Source organism: Cygnus atratus, chromosome 2 (assembly GCF_013377495.2).
Source record: "Cygnus atratus isolate AKBS03 ecotype Queensland, Australia chromosome 2, CAtr_DNAZoo_HiC_assembly, whole genome shotgun sequence".
Classification (NCBI taxonomy): Eukaryota; Metazoa; Chordata; class Aves; order Anseriformes; family Anatidae; genus Cygnus; species Cygnus atratus.
In genome coordinates, this window is record NC_066363.1 from 5,301,137 (window position 1) to 5,314,731 (window position 13,595).

Here is a 13,595-nt window from a genome sequence, read left to right on the forward strand (position 1 = left end):
TGGGCCATTTATAGCTCTGCTCAAAAGACTGAAAAGTGAAGACTCCAAGAAAAAAAAAAAAAAAAAAGGTTGAATTCCATATTCCCCTTCTTATGGCTCCATAATGCATTTTCCATCTCCCTGGTGCACAGCTGACATTCTGCATATTTCTGTGCACATTACACTTGGCCGCGGCTCTGTGCGGAGAAGGGAGTGGAAAGGACAGAGTCCAACAAAGTTCCTGCTGCTGTCGGGCACCAGCGGCCCCAGCCCCGGCCAGGCTCGGCTCCCGCAGCAGGAGCTGGGCTGCACAGGGCTCTGCACCTCCAGGGACAGCAGGGACACGGGGCACGTGTCCCTCTCCTGTGTTGGACTTCAGGAAATGTAAAAATCCAGAGATTTGTAGAGAGAGTGTAAACATAGTTCCTTAGACCAGATGAGCTGGCTGAACTGTACTTGAATTATTATATTTTTTCTTTCCCACTGGAACTAATGAACCTCTCACCTCCCAGAGCAGCCTGTTCTCTTTTGCAGAGATCCCCTCTTCTTTCAGATCCCCTCTAATAGGGGAGCCAAGGTAAGCTCAGAGCAATCACTCCCTCCTAGTCTCCAGCTCTGAGGCTTGCTGCTTCTGCATCAGGCATGTGGACAGGCTCGTACGCTCCAACGCTGCTCTGTGCTCGCCAAGCGGTCTAATAAAAGATATCCCTTCTAACAGCAAAGCCTGACTCACTTCCCTCCAGCCTCCATCAGCAGCCCTGAGACAGGATCCACCAGAACCCCAATGCCACCCATACCAGTCCCCATGTCACAACCAGACTTGTACTGCCATCCCTACTGGGATCTTCCCAATGGGATAACTCAGAAAATAGCTCACACCCAAGCTGCACGCTAACACCATGGAGCATCACCAAGTGATGGCAGCATTTCAGGAGGGACAGGGAGAGGACTGCACCTCTCAGGCTGCCGTGTTCTCCATCTCTTCGCGACGCAGGCTTTCCATCCCACTATAGGAAATCCAGACTACATCTCTTTGCATGAGCTCTAAGGGTCTCCGATACAGAAATACATTGCCCTTCGGCATACGTTGACACAGCAGAGTTTCTGATGGAGATTTAAGACCCATGGAAAAACTCGTGGTACCAAACCCCGTTTGGAGAAGGAACTTATAAAAGAGCCTTTAAAGCTGCGTCCCACCAGGCTGGCAGCCCATCCAGCCACGCATCCTGCCTCCAACAGAGGAGCTTTTACAAGACGTGAAAACTTCCTAAGGCAACAACTGTGCCCAGCTGCAGAGGAAAGCCCCAAAACCTCGAACCCCTTCTATTACAACGAGTGCCTAAGGGTCTGGAAACCAGACCCTCAGATGCAGCTACCCCAAAACACTTATTTGACCCTTCAAACTCCCAGTACCACCTAAACTCCATGTAAACCCCAAATCTCCAGAAAAGACCCAGCTATGCCACATTCCCCATCCTCAGCATTTTCAGAAAGCGTTTTGAGGGATATCGGTCCTTGCACCAGCAACAGGGGGCCAGCCCTGCCCCGAACCAGAAGCAAGGTCTACTTGCAAAAAATAAATAAATAAAATAAAAACACCACGGGGTTACGAGCCGGGAATTGGACAGGAGGAGGAAAAAAAGCAGCAGACGAGGGGGGAGACGGCTTTTTCTGGGTAGCATCGGGCCGGCGAGAGAGGCGCTTGGCCACGCTGGGCGAGCTGGCGAGCCTTCAGTCGCACGCCCACGGGCGCTGGCGCACGGCTCCCACCTCCGCCCGTGGGGACGACAGGGCTGGGGGCCAGAGCCTCGGGTGCTTCGCATCGCAGGAGGGAAAGGACCCGCTGCGGCTTTCGGCGTGGGTTTAACATGTCCCGACGGCGTGAGGGTCTCACCATCGGGGTGGTAGATGGAAGTGCTTGCGGTGAGCCTTGCTTTGCAGCCTGGGTTCTGGGAGAAGCTTTTTTACCCCGAGATGAAACCCATCCTGCCTTTTCGCCCTCTCTAGGGCTGCTGTAGGGCAAGCGCGGCGGGCACAGGGTGTCGGGCAACAACTTGGGGAAATGGCTCATGGACCTGAACCCAAAGAGGCTGGAGCGAGGGGACACCAGGACTGTGTTGGGAACCCAGCCTGGTGGCTGCAAGGGGAAATCCCAGGTGGGGATTGCAATGAGGTGCCCGGCACCCACGCCCCCTCAAATCCCCAAAGCGCAGTAGATGAGAGATGTGCAGTAGACACCTCTCGCTTGCATGGCTGGAGGATGGGGCGGCGGAAAACTCGAAATAAAACGACCCCAGAGCCAGACCTCGATACAAAACCCCAAAATTGAGACCTCCAGAGCCAGACCTCGACACAAAACCCCCAAAGCTGAGACCCCGGAGGCGGCCCCCGCTGCAAAACCCCGCGGCAACAGAGGGGAAAAAACCGAAAACAAACCGAAAGGGAGCGAGGAGACAGCTCCCCCCCCCCCCCCGTGTCCCCCGCGTCCCCCGCGGAGAGCCTTACCCGTCCGGAGAGCGGCTACCCGCGGGGGGCCATGCGCGACGGCTGGGAGCGCTGCTTTGGCACGGCTCGGCTTGGCTTTGCACGGCTCGGCACGGCTGGGCTTGGTAAGGCACGGCACGGCACGGCTCGGCTCGGCTGGGTTGGTTTGGGTACGGCACGGCACGGCTCGGCTAGGTTGGGTTGGGTACGGTACGGCACGGCACGGCACGGCTCGGCTCGGCTCGGCTCGGCTCGGCTCGGCTCGGCTCGGCTCGGCTCGGCTCGGCTCGGCTCGGAGGCAGCGGGACGCGAGGCGGCGCGGGGCGGCGCACAAAAGCGGGAGGAAGCGGTGACGCGCCCAGCCGCCTCCGCCAATAGGGAAGGGGCCAAGGGACGAGGCCACGCCCCCCTGGGCGGCCCGCCGGGGAGCCCCGCTCCGGCAGGGGGCGCCATTTTGTGCCTCCCACCCCTCCGGCAGGGGGCGCCATTTTGTGCCTCCCACCCCTCCGGCAGGGGGCGCCATTTTGTGCCGCCCCGCTGAGGGGCGCTGTCGGTCCTGTGGGGGCTGCAGCCACGCTGGGCGCTGTGGGGTGCCCAGATCCTGCAGTTCCTTCGGCTTTTGGTTAATTTGGGCCAGCAGGGCGTTGCTTAGCCCTTGGGGAGTTCAGCGGGTGGGCTCTTGAGGAATCCAGTTGAAGTTCTGTGGGGTTTGGTGAGGTGGGGGGGGCGGTTGGGGGGTGAGGAAGGAGGGAGCTGAAGCCCCCTCATGGAGCTGCAGCAGGGGGGACAATGGAGAACCTGCTGAAACCCTGCCCTGTGTAGCTGTCTGCACACAGCCAGGACGTGAAGGGATCGTTCTCACAACTTAATTTGGTTTTGCCACTTTTTGGGGGGCTGAGGGAGAGCAAGACGCAGCCAGGACCGAAGGACCCCCAGCCCTTCCTGGGCTGTCACCGATGGCACAGCCTGCCTTGCAGAGCGGCTCCAGGCTCCTTGGACAGCCTTGGGGCTGCTTTGACTCACACCTGCTTGCCCCAAGGCTCCTTGGTGCATCCTAGTCCCCTTGGGCTCCATCTGAGGAGAACCCTTGAAGGCTTGAAGACAAAACAAGCAAAAACAAGCCATGGGCCTCAGCGATGATGTGAGTAGGGCCTGAGGTTTGCACTAGAAATCACTCATGCTTGTGGGAAAGACAGAGAACTCTTGCAGACAATGGAGAAAGTAAGTAAGAGTGTTTTTCTGGCTGGTTCCCTGTTTCCCCATTTAGTAAATGTGTTGTGGAGAAGAACAGGAACAAAGTCAGTTTGCAGTTTTGGGGGAGAGAGAAAAAGGCAGAATCCTAAACCCAGACCCATTCCCCTCAAGCTTTTCAGGACTGGCTGCTGCAAGAAAGTTTGAGCAAAAAAAAGCCTATTGCCTGTAAAGGCAATAGAAACCCCAACCAGGGACCCCTCCAGAGAGGTTCAGATCTCAAAGCCCCGTATACAATCGCGTGACCTATTAATAAAATCCATAGAAACCAATTCTGTATACCAAATAACAGCAGATGGCTCCAGCCCAAACCGCTCCGGGTTCCCTCACTCCATAAATGATTTTACTAGGCTAGTCGTGATCTTAATGTAATTGAATAGGTTTCACTCTTTTCCCTCTCCCTCCCCCTCCCCAGAATATTTGTGCAGCTTACGGAGAGACATCCAGGGGAACTGAACTGTTGCTGGAAGGAACCTCTGACTCCAGTTTGCCTCATCGGTTTGGGAAGCGGCGTAAGTCTATCCTGAGCCACCTGGCTTAGAGAAGGAGGTTGCCTTTCTCTGCAACTTCTCTCTAACTCTTACAGCTTTTAATAACATTCTGGTAACTTGGCACATTTGAAATGTTTGGCTCCTGCCCATCGGGGATGTATGTAATGAATTCTTGTGCAGATGCATTTCTGAAATAAATCAGATGTGTTTACCTTGGGAACCAGGCACATGGCTCCAGGACTTGAGCTTTGAGTATAAGGCACTAAGTGACAAGGATCTCCTTTAAAACCTCCTGTTTTTAATGGGAATCAGTTAGGCAAGCACCAATTACTTGTGAAAACTCCTTCCAAGCAGCTTCTCTTTTCTAAACTCGTTTGATGCTCCAGGAATCCAGCTACAGGGATTTCAGTTCTAGGGTGTTCCTGAACAATGTAACGACCGCCATGTGTGCAAAGCCTCATTCCATTGATGTCAGCAGCTCTCTGCTGATGGGCGTGCTAAGGACCTGCCCCGAAATTCTGCCTCCTCGAGTTGCTCCTGAAAGCATTTATGAAGCCTGGCAGGATGATTGGAGGTGTGTGGCTCTGCATGCAGTTTCACGTCTTGTGGTACAAATGCAGTCTAGCAACCCTCACCACATTTCTGGAGAGGAGCAGAAACCTGGTAGAGAATGCACAGTGGAGAGCTTTATGGAAAGTCAATGCAGACGGTGGTTGTAGTGGCTATGCAGAAATAAAACAGACTTGGAGCTATTCTCTGTCCCTGAGGACAACAGATACGGCATACTTTGTATCCAGACAGATTCTTCCTTTTCCAAAACAGCATCTGTCTCCAGGCTGCCATTAGGAAACAATCTTTGGTGCACGCTGTCCCAAGCCATGCCCGTTGGAGAGGTGAGTCACACCAGACATACGGACATCTGCTCTGATTCTTCTTAGTTTACTGCTCTGAATGTTGGGGTGGACATGAAGGACTACACCATCCTGACAATATCTGCAGAGAAAAGTTGGATAACACCAGTGGGGACTACTGACATATAAGAAAAGTGGATCTGCAGCCCAAGAACTTGCAAATCACAGCCCTGGGCAGTTCAATTTATGCTCCTCCTTTAATGACGTCAGGATTAGTATTTGCTGTGGGGAGAAAAAGGGGAAGATAGTTGGCTTTTACCTAACTGCTACTATTTTGGGCTGTGTTAGAGTTGCTGCAGGAAGTGAACACAGGTCCCAGAGCGCCAACCCAATTCTTATGTGACTAAGTATGCTCCGTCTAACCTGAAATTCTCCCATGCCTTCTGTTTGATATAATATCCTTTCTTGCTTCCTGTCCTAAACTGTAGCGTAAGGCCGTTGTGTGCTGTGAGACGTCTGCGGGGCTTTCTCTCCCATAGAGATGGATGGCTGCGTATTGAGGCTGGGTGAAATCATTCCTATACTTAGTGTGCAAACAGTAAAGGATTGATGCCATCTTGGTGTAAAGAAACCAAGAATTCACTCAGAAGTTGTGCGCTGCTTCACAGCAGGAGGCTGGAGCTGCTTACAGACTTGCGTGGGATTTCAGGACATAAGTGCAAGCTGCGAGGCTGCGGCATCCCATAGTAGCTCCTCCTTGCCCAAGGTTGTTCACGGGTCTGCTGCATGCCATGGAAAAGCAGATGGAAAGAGAGGGCTGTGGCTATCCCCTGTCCCTCTCAGTGATGCTGCCTGGCGAGGAGATGCATTTATTTTGCTTAAATGCTCCTCCGTTTCCCACATGCTCTGACAGCTGCAGAGCTGAGTGATTTGGGGACTGCCTGACAGCTAAACCTCATCAGGATCCACAGACCACGGTTGTTGGCATTCCTCAAGGGTTTTCTGCTATTCCCGGGACATGCCAGAACCTGCACAGAGGACAGACATTTGGGAATGGTGTTTCATCTCCACCTCTGCTTCCACATTACAAGAAGCACTGCGTGCAGCTGTTTTCAGGGAAGGGTGAGAGTCAGGTTCAGATCCCCATTGCTGAGGGGCTGCACGCTTCCCAGCTGCCCTCCTCTTCCTCTCTTGTTGTATGAAATGCTCCGTGGTTGATTGGATTGTCCGCTCTGCAGGGCAGGCGCTGGGATCTGCTATGGGAAAGCCCTCACAACAAGCAGGCTCTTTGGCTCAGTGGGTTTTGACTTCTTTCCTCTGCCCTGGCAGAAGACTGTTTCCCACAAACAGCAGTTGATGCCTCCTGCCCACACAACAGACCCCCCTGAGTCCGAGCACTCCCACAGGTTTGGGTTTGCATCTCTTCAGGCTGAGGAGGAGACCTCAGGCTTCTTCCCAGACGTGGTGTATGGGTGTTCCTAACGTCCACTCCAGTGTAAAAGGTAGGTGGCAGCAGCTGCAACCATATTTTAGGAGAGGATGAGGCCTGCACTCGAAGATAAAATCCACGGGCTTCATCCTAGAGGAGAGGGTTCAGAGCGTGAAGACCCAAGAGCAGAGCTTTGGCACTCTCCATGCATTGCAGCCCGTTGACCATACAGCAATATTGCAACGTCCCTTCTGGGGGGGATCAGAAATTTGCTCTGGGATGGGGTCAGAGCCAAGGCAAGCCCCCCAGCCCTCGCTGCACCATGAGCTACAGTGCTGCATTTGTGCCCATCCGCCAACACAAGAGAGTTTGCAGATGTTAAGAAACAAATGCTGAAGGCTGAGTGTGACAGCAGCGTGCAGCAGCCAGCGGCACTGATACACCAAAAGACAAAGGTTTTAACTCAGAATTCATCCATACTGGGTTTGATTACACCAAGGTTAAGTTGTGTGGATGATTTTTTTTTTTCCTGGTAGCTGTCACATGTGCTTTCATGGCTGAATGTAACTTTCCATGCTGCCTTTGTTCCATGACTCACCTTCTCTGCCTAAACAAAGGCAGAAACAGCTCCAAGAAGGACAAAGTGAAAGTGAAGAGGACCTGATTTCGGGGTGGGTTGTTGAGCAAACACAATTGGTGAGCGTTTTTCTGCAATGCTTTTTCACATACCATGTATGCATGGACCTTGAAACTTGTGTCCTCCAAGCAGTATTTGCAAGGTGATGCTGTACATCAGGCTGGTGAGAGGGGTAGAGCTGAAAGCCCTGGCAAGTTATACTGCCTGTCCGCAAAGAGACGCACTTTAGACTTTCTCAGGCAAGGTCAGAACTATCCCAGCACATCTATGGGCTCATCTGGTGCCAGAAGTTCGTGGAAAGGAGCACAAGAAACACCGTCCTTGCAGCATTTGCAGCTGAAACTGCAAGAAAGCCAAAAATCACAGGGGACATCCTGCATTTCTATCCCAGCTTCCCAGACAGGTCAGAGAAAATCGCGATAGTTTCCGGGGTAGAACTGAGATTCTCCACCCCGTGACTGGCCCCTCTTGAGTAAAGTCTAAGGGATGAGACATGGACTGGGAGAGCTTGGTCCTGACTTGGCTTTAGGCGTGTGCATCCAGCCTGCCCTGTTCTTTGACTCCACTGACTTTGGCAGGATTTGGCTCCCTGAGAATACGACCCTGTTTCCATAATCCCTCTCCTGATTTGAAAGGTAATCCATCCACAGGCGTGTAGTCAAGGCCACCCTTTAATCACAGGATTATAGCTGATGTTTTACAGTATTTTGCACTTCTTAGCGTATTCTTGATGAAGAAGCACCGGCCAGAACTCTTCAGGCATGTCTGCACTCCTACAGCTGACAGTGAATCAAGTACAAGCAGCCATCGAGCCCGTGTTTCTTTGTATTTCTTCCCGTTCACCCACACGGAGCTGGATTTTAGCTGACAGAGATCAGGGGAAGTAGAGACTGATTTACCACAACTGGGATCCGTCCCGTTAGCCATAAACTTATCTGCACGCATCAACTGGAAACCTGCAGTTTTTCCCTTACATCTGTCACGAGGGGGAAGAAATGACAGAAACAATCAAAACCTGACTGTTTACACGTTTTGTTTTATAAATGGACTTGTATAGAAAGTTGCAGCGCTGTTGCACAGACAGCTCGCATAAATCTCTTATCACAAAAGCCATATGTCCTCATTTCCTCATCTGCAGCAAAATACAAGCAGCAGTGCTTCGATAATTAGGAAGCTGGGGGTAAACCACTCAGCATCCAGCGCTAGGCAAGTGTATTTGGCTGAAGGTTACAAAACACAAAACAGAACAGTTTGGTTATGAGTAGTCCATACAACTTTCCATTGCGTGGCTGTCGTTTGTGTGTTAACAACCCAAGTCCTCCACAGATGGGGCTACCGGAGAAACCGGAAAGGTTTGAGAGGGATCTGATCCTCATCGTTGGGTTTGTTCTCAGCTGGCAGGCTGGTCCTGTAGCCTTGCTGAGCTTTTATCTTTCCCTTGGAAATGACTCAAAATGCCTTGATTTTAAGTCTCAAAATGCGATGAACTGACCTGCTGCCATTTAAATCCCTTTGATATGATTTCTGGACACGTGGAGGGGATAGAGAGCGTCCATGGATGTCCTGCGGAAAGCCTTCCTATCGGATGGACAGCACGGTGGGGAGATCCCCAGTTTCCTGCATGGAGCTAATGTGGTTTCACCAGGGAAGAAGGAGCAGAAGGGTCCTGCAGGATCACTCAGACATTTTTTGGCTTCTCCCTTACCAAAATCTTGGACATTTGTCATCTGTGGCCATTGTTCAGTGCTGGTGAGCAAAAGTCAGTGTCACCCGTTAACTTTTAGCTTCACCCACGTGTTTCCGTGAAGGTGCTCTGGGATGGATAAAAATTAACTGTGTATGTAATTAGCACACCGAAACAGCACAGCTGCCCTTACGGCATGTCCGCGTACTTCCAATCTTTTACTTTTTCCAAAAGGGAGACATTTCCTAAATTTCACATCAGCCAGCGATCGTGAAATGCCCTTTCGCCCAACTTGGTGTGCTTTGTGCGAGGGGTATTTATTTAATCCATCTGAAACTACATGAGAAAGGAGAGAAATATCCCGGCGACGAGATAAGATTATTATCTTCCTGGCAAACAATAGGAACACGGTCAAAATTAAAAATAATTTGATTGCAAATAGGAAGCCTAGTAAAGCAGCAGGAATAGAGGAAACATGACTAATTTTTTTTAGCTTGTCTGAACTCACACAACAGAGTTTTGCAAGCGCCGTAACTTTGAAATATAGATCTGTAGAAAACCCATGGGGGGAGGATGGCAACAGTCCAACTGCAATAGTACAATAGGAGCAAGTTAATGCAGCTCATAGATCTGACCTAAATGGCTAAATGGCAACAGACAAAAGCTATTTTAGGTGTAATTTGGTGGGGACCACACTAAATATTATTTGGGGAGGAGTGGAGAAAGTGAAGGCTTTTTACTTGACTTTTTTTTTTGGTTCATTTGCCGTTCTCCTTGGCACCACGTGGCCAAATCACAATGCCAGCGTCACCTTCAGGATCAGGGCTCAGCTCTTACTGGGCCTGCAGGCCAATCCTTCACATCCTTGGTCAGTGTTGGTTCTTCCCATCTCCAGCAAAGAACCTTACTTTCTGCAGGGGAAGGAGGAGGTGCCTGCAGGACTACGACGACTTTGGGATTCGTCCCCAAGAGAAAACCCCAATAGATGTGAAGCCCGTACAAGGGGGCTAATAAAGGCATTTCCTCCTGATAAGGATTACCAGGGAAAAGTTGTTTACATGATTCCCAGAAATACTGCGTACTGAACTACTGCTTCCTTAAAACAAAACTCAGCACAACCCAACCTCTATCCAGTGAGATGTGAAGAAGAAAACGGTGTGTGGCACAGCTATTCCTCCATGGCAGATTCACATCCTCCTCTGGCCCAGAAAGTGCTCATATCTAGTGGAGATGTTCTGGGGAGCTGGATGAGCCTTGGGACTCACCTAAGCTGCGGTTCTTGATGTCCTTGCATCACAGCCTGCATGGCAGAAAGGGCCTGGTGCCTATTCATGTACCTCAGTGGACAGTACTATTTGGATCTGTGTTTTAAAACATCTGAGATGATCTGATTGTATCCTTCTATAAATGTTATTGTCTAGAATATTCTGTGCTTCTATTATTATCACAGATGGGTCTCTAACACGAAGGCAGCCAACACTCAGAATGCACTGTGCGATGTGGAAGTGATGTTACATCCATTTTACAGCACAAGAGTTGGAGGCAGAGGTTGAACCGATCTGTTCCAATAATATAGGAGGAAGTTTGAATCAGAACGCAACAAAGACATGATGTTCCCAGGCCTAATTGTGACCACAAAACCACAAATTCTTTTTCTTGCTTTAGAAGCCTTTTGAACTGAGATTTCTAGTCAACTGAGGGTTGAAGCAAGCCTTTGGTTAGCTCCGGTGAAGCCACGTTGGATTACATTAACCAAGGATTTCATTTACTGACATTAAGCTACTTTAATTGCCCATCTGATCCTTTAGCCAGGTAGGTTCTTCTCGTACTTTGAAGGCATACTCCAGGTGAGGGTGTGTGGCAAGCCCATACAGCAGCCATAAGCAGTAGCTGACACTAGACGCTAAACGATATTTAAACCATTTGGCAAACCTCAGACAAGTCCAGTAATTGTAGGTGGATGAGAGCTTGCAGAAGGTCATTAGGCTCCTGATGGAGGAAATACCGCTGAAAGGCAGAAGAGGAAATGACAGATTTAATGAATAGTGATCACAGGCTGACCTAGAGAGAGCAACCAGTCTGTATGCTTTCCTACAAAGGCGATCGTGGCAGAACCTAAGTCAGATGGTCCCCACACACTGCCTGCTGGCAAGAGCCCTCCAAACCGATCTGTGACAAATGGCAAGAGCCAAGACAAACCAAAAGCCCTCCAAACAAGGTGTGACAAATGGCACCGGGGAAAGGCTCTGAGCAGTAAGAAGAGTGTCTGCATTTACACAGGGAGCGCCTGAACACTTTGGGGGGACTGCGTCCATCACCACAGATGAGCGTGCCAGATCTTTTGCAGTCAAAACATCAAAGCAGCACCTCTGGAATGGGAAGTCTCAGCATTAAGGCAGCTTGCCACTGTTACCAATGGTTCACAAAGCTGACAGGTAGATCTAGATGGAATATCAGATACGTGCGAAAAGAAAGAGGTGTCTCATGCTGGTGGGGAGGATTTAGCAGGCTGCTCAAATCCAAGAGAATGAGATTGTACTTGTCATACCCAAGGAGACATTAGAGCATATGCTTGGCCACAGCAGGACTGCAAACAGAATCACTACAATCTGTCTTCGAGCAGTGCTGCACTATATCACAGATAAGCCTTTATGGAAACAGCTAATGATGGCATGATTCAAGATTCTGTAAAGGGCTCAGGGGGAGACTCAGTAAAACATCAAATAATGATGTCAGCCTTTTCATGCATGACAAACTAGCTGCAAAAGCATCGTTCTCACAGAGACTTAGAGAAAGCAACAGTTGGGACCTGTTTCCAAAATGAGAGAGGAAATATTTAGGCCAGTTTTGTTACTTTAGCCACCTGAAACATCATCTGATTGAAGCTGGTGCCACGCATCAGGAATGAGGTTGGTCACAGATGCTTGTGAACACGGACATAAATGGAGGTCAAAGCCTGAAATGGGCAATGCAATAGCGCAGCATTGCTGGAGGCATTTGTCCAAGGGACAAAAGCTTTTTTGTCCTGGAGGAAGTTCATCAAGTGAGAGCATTTAATGTAATTGAAACTTCACAAAAGAACACACAGCCCATGTGCAATGATCACCCTCTGTGTTACTGTTTGCAGTGCTGCTCAGCACACAAGTGGTCGTGCTACTGCTGTATCCACCGTCTTCGATGCTGTTGTTGTTTGTCTGGCTGTCACTACTGAAGGAGGCCTCTGCCTTCTCGTCTCAGTGCTTCATCGCAGCCTTCTTCTGTCTATGAAAATATAAATGTTGGCATTTGCATGTTGTTGAACTTCCATCACAGCAAGCTAGATTCAGAAAGGGAGAAGGGAGAAGGGAGAAGGGAGAAGGGAGAAGGGAGAAGGGAGAAGGGAGAAGGGAGAAGGGAGAAGGGAGAAGGGAGAGGAGAGGAGAGGAGAGGAGAGGAGAGGAGAGGAGAGGAGAGGAGAGGAGAGGAGAGGAGAGGAGAGGAGAGGAGAGGAGAGGAGAGGAGAGGAGAGGAGAGGATGGAGGAGGGCATAGCAGAGCAGAGCAGAGGAGAGCAGAGCAAAGCAGAGAACAGAGGATAGAGGAGAGCAGAGGACAGAGGAGAGCAGAGGAGGGCAAAAGAAAGCTTTGACCCCCCTCCAGTTCCTCTGTCACAAAACTGGCTGGCTTTCTGACAGATTTGTTCTGCATAAGCCACAAAAGGAGATCGTGCTGCAGGAATGATGAGGTGTAATTCTGTGGCTCTGTTATCCAAGATAGGTACAACAGACATTTCTGACTGTGACGCCTCCAGGAATAAATGAAAGTTGATAAATGGCTTTAATGAATGAAAAGGGACATCCGAAGCAGCAAGGGGAAGAGTACAGCTAAATGATTATAGATTTGGATTTGGGGTCTGTCCAAGACCTGGTATCCCATGAGGTTGTCTGAGAAACAAAGGGATCTCATGCTGCTGTTCACACTGCAGGAAGTAATTGCTAGATTTTGGCTAGCCTGGTCCCTAGGTTTCCTCTGGATGGTCCATGGCTACGTGTTTCTTTTATTGCAGGTCTCCCGTGTAACTTCTTCAGAGTTCACAGACCTCCCCCCATGTCCCATGAACGTGGAGAGCTTGTTCCCCTCCATGCTGGCATGAGGACTGCTGGTATTGCAGAGCCTCTTGGCAAAGGTTCTCTGCTGCTCAAGGGGGATTGGAAAGCTGGAACACCACCTTGGAGTAAAGAGACAGGTGTCACTGGAAAAAAATAAATGAAGCTTTTTGTTCTCAGTGCCTGTGTTCATCTGAATGGAAAATCCAGGCGAGGACCTCCAGAGCCCACGGTTCACAATGACAGCTCTCCTGGTTTCTAATTTTGGAACAAAGTACTCCTCACCACTGCTTTTCCTAAACACCCCCGGTACATTTTCAGAGCATGATTTCATAGGATCTAACAGAAGGAGGGACTGTGAAGACGCACATGCAGAATCTCAGAAGGAGCAACATCTGTGTAAGTAAAAAGTACAAGCCTTTATTATCAAGGTAAACTACAGAGTGGAAGCAATGAGCACTCTTTTAGAAAGCACTGGCTTGAGTGTGCGACCGGATTTGTATGCTCCTACAGGGAAATATAAAGGAAATAAAACTGTCCTCCGGTGATGTGACAGAAGGGGTACGGTGTTGGGAGTACGGAGTCAGGGTTCAGCGTCTGAGCAAGTCCTTTCTGTCTCTGTTCTCCTGTCCAGTCTTGCGGCCGAGGTTGTAAGACTTAACAGCTGCTCACATACAGTCTGATGGTGCTCTCGCCACTCCTGCA

General features: G+C 50.2%; 1 protein-coding gene and 1 long non-coding RNA gene across 4 annotated transcripts in view; one reads left to right on the forward strand and one right to left on the reverse strand.

The window, feature by feature from the left end:
* LOC118251789 (mitogen-activated protein kinase kinase kinase 3-like) overlaps window positions 1-2,787 on the reverse strand; it is a 78,189-nt gene extending 75,402 nt beyond the window's left edge. For all 3 annotated transcript variants that reach the window (XM_035554363.2, XM_035554365.2, XM_035554364.2), the window contains exon 1: window positions 2,485-2,787. The gene's annotated coding sequence lies outside the window, so the exon portion shown is untranslated. The remainder of the gene's footprint in view (window positions 1-2,484) is intronic.
* LOC126913193 (uncharacterized) lies at window positions 1,782-13,279 on the forward strand. Its single transcript, XR_007707863.1, has 3 exons — window positions 1,782-1,902; window positions 4,130-4,226; window positions 12,851-13,279. It is a non-coding gene; the product is annotated as an uncharacterized LOC126913193 (long non-coding RNA).
* Window positions 13,280-13,595: the final 316 nt, after the last annotated feature.